Raw genomic sequence first — 3,683 nt, forward strand, 5'->3', positions numbered from 1 at the left:
TGTGTATATATACATATACTATATATACATACATATATATATATGTATATATATATATCATATATATATATATATATAGATATATATATATATATATATATATATATATATATATATATATATATACAACCCTGAATGGGTCCCAGTGAACATATTTACATTTATCAAACACAATTCACTTTAATTCTAAGCCATCAACATCGAGAAGCTCGAGGAGGCATACATGCAGACATTGAAATCGTGGTACAGTCAAAGAATCGTACCTCCACTAGCACGTGACAAGTGATACTGACTTTACCGATTTTCTACATGTATGCCTCCTCGAGCTTGTCGGTCTTGGTGGCTTAGAATTAAAGTGAATTGTGGTTGATAAATATATATATATATATATATATATTTTATATATATATATATTTACACACACACACACACACACACACACACACACACACACACACACACACACATATATATATATATATATATATATATATATATATATATTATACATATATATATATGCATGTGTGTGTGTGCGCGTGTGTGTGTGTGTGAGTGTGTGTGTGTGTGTGTGTGTACATATAAATATGTGTATATGTGTGTGTGTATATATACATATACTATATATACATACATATATATATATGTATATATATATATATCATATATATATATATATATATATATATATGTATATATATATGTATATATATATATATATATGATGAAGGTGGAAAAAGAAGTCACGGGTCTAGTTCCGAGTTACTGAGTTTATTCCTGACCGGTTTCGCTCTATGCTTCTTCAGAGGTCAGGAATAAACTCAGTAACTCGGAACTAGACCCGTGACTTCTTTTTCCACCTTCATCAACTTGTCACAATGTACCAACATATATATATATATATACAACCCTGAATGGGTCCCAGTGAACATATTTACATTTATCAAACACAATTCACTTTAATTCTAAGCCATCAACATCGAGAAGCTCGAGGAGGCATACATGCAGACATTGAAATCGTGGTACAAAGAATCGTACCTCCACTAGCACGTGACAAGTGATACTGACTTTACCGATTTTCTACATGTATGCCTCCTCGAGCTTGTCGGTCTTGGTGGCTTAGAATTAAAGTGAATTGTGGTTGATAAATAAATATATATATATATATATATATATTTTTATATATGTGTGTATATATATATATATTTATGTATATATATATACATATATATATATATATATATATATATATATATATATATATATGCAAAGTAGACCACTTGGAAAAAGAAACTAACGAAGCAGAGCGCTTTCGTATATTACATCTTCAGTGCATTGAAGATGTAATATACGAAAGGGCTCTGCTTCGTTAGTTTCTTTTTCCAAGTGTCTACTTTGCATAAGTGAACACACGTACCCGTGTTCTTATTAGCATATATATATATATATATATATATATATATATATATATATATATATATATATACAACACTGAATGGGTCCCAGTGAACAGATTTATATCTATCAACCACAATTCACTTTAATTCTAAACCATCAACATCGAGAAGCTCGAGGAGGCATACATGCAGACATTGAAACGTGGTACAGCCAAAGAATCGAACCCCCACTAGCACGTGACAAGTGATACTGACTTTACCGAATTTCTGCATGTATGCCTCCTCGAGCTTCTCTATGTTGGTGGCTTAGAATTAAAGTGAATTGTGGTTGATGTATATATATATATATATATATATATATATATATATATATATATACTAGTATATTAGTATATTTTGGCAGTAAATTTTCTTGTAGACATGTCTTGTTAAAGACCAATGATAAGTCAGTTTCAACTATCTTCTTAGTTGTTGTTGTTGTTGTTGTTTTTTTCATTCATATATGTTTCTTATAGTCCAGGGGTAGATTAAACACAAGTCTACCGAGATCCATGGTATATTGACACTAATTATAAAAATACAATCAGGCAGATAAAACGACAGGAAAAGGTCCATGTCAATTATGCTAAGGGATTACAAGATGACAAGACTTTATGGTTCCAGTGAGGTGGAATTAGGAGAGGTTCGAGTCAGACCATAATGACTGGGGGGGGGGGGGCGAGCTGGACAAGGTATCCGTTGATGTTATGTGTCATATTGTCGAGTGGAATTTTGTCCTGGTGTGACGGATTCTTTGTTTAGGAGTAAGGTGCCTAATGTGTTTGTCTGTATGTTGATGATTGGTGTGTGTTGTGAAATGTAGACTTTCTCCAGGATGTGTAGTTTTTTGTGATTGTTACAGTGTTTGAGTATTTTGGTATTGTTAACTAGGTCTTGTCTTGTTGGATTTCTGCTGTGATAGTGAGTCATGTGTTTCCGTATGCTACCATCGCGGGCATGCATTGTGAGCCTTCGGCTAAGTGAAGTAGTGGTAACACCAATATAATTCATGTTAGGTAGAAGTTTACAACCTTCTTCGGAGCAGGAGTATTTGTATACCACATTCGCTTGCTTTAGGGTGTTGTTATCTTTTGTCAGGTTATTCTTCATGAACAGGCTAGAGATGGTTGTGTTTTTGTAGTATATAATTATGGCTAATTTTATTTGTGGGTTGATACATGTGACATTCCTTGTCATATATATATTTATAAAGTATTTACACACACACAAACACACACACACACACACACACACACACACACACACACACACACACACACACACACACACACACACACACACACACACACACACACACACACACACACACACACACTCACACACATACAAAGGATTACAAAGGATTACAAAGGCGGAGCATACCGACAGGAGACCTTTTGGTCCATATCTAGGTCGGATGCGAAAAAAAAATCATATCAATAATAAAACAATACATAAAAACTATAATAATGTAAATAACAAATAAAATACATAAATAAATGCATAGGTATAGTTAAATAATAAACAAACAGGCAAATAGTAGATAATAATAAATTGACATATAACTAATAATAAATGAAAATCAGACAGACAAATGATAACAAAACAAAAACAAATAATATAGAATAAATTATAATCATTACAGCATCTTACTTAGGTATTTATCTAAATGATTCTTAAAGCTTCGAACTGAACTACATTGCACTACCTGTGCAGGAAGTTTATTCCATTCATTAACTACACGGTTGGCAAAGTTGTTTCTACCCACCCCCAAACTGAATCCATTTCCGGACAGTTCGAGACCACCGTTTCTTGCCTGATTCCCATTCAATGTGAAAACTTGGTCACTTTCGATGTTGTCAATTCCCTTTAAAATCTTAAAAGGCCTGTATCAAGTCACCTCTGAGTCCACGCTTTCTTAGGGAAAACAGATTCACGTGTTTCAGTCGATTTTCGTATGATTTATTTTTGATATTTGGAATCAGCTCCGTGCCTCGCCGCCGTACCCCCTCCAGTCTGTCAACGTCTCCAATGAGATTCGGTGACCACACGGAAACAGCACACTCCAAACGTGGACGAACCAACGATTTATATAGCTTGTTAATGAGTGATGGACTCTTGAAATCAAAAGATCGCGCAATCAGTCCCAGAATCCTACTTGCCCTCTCAGAGGCCGAAACACACCGCTTGGATGACTTGAGGTCGCCACTGATAACTACGCCGAGATCCCTTTCATCATCCACTCCT

This window comes from Oratosquilla oratoria, chromosome 6 (assembly GCF_046742065.1).
Source record: "Oratosquilla oratoria isolate Oo_2021 chromosome 6, ASM4674206v1, whole genome shotgun sequence".
In the NCBI taxonomy this organism is placed as follows: domain Eukaryota; kingdom Metazoa; phylum Arthropoda; class Malacostraca; order Stomatopoda; family Squillidae; genus Oratosquilla; species Oratosquilla oratoria.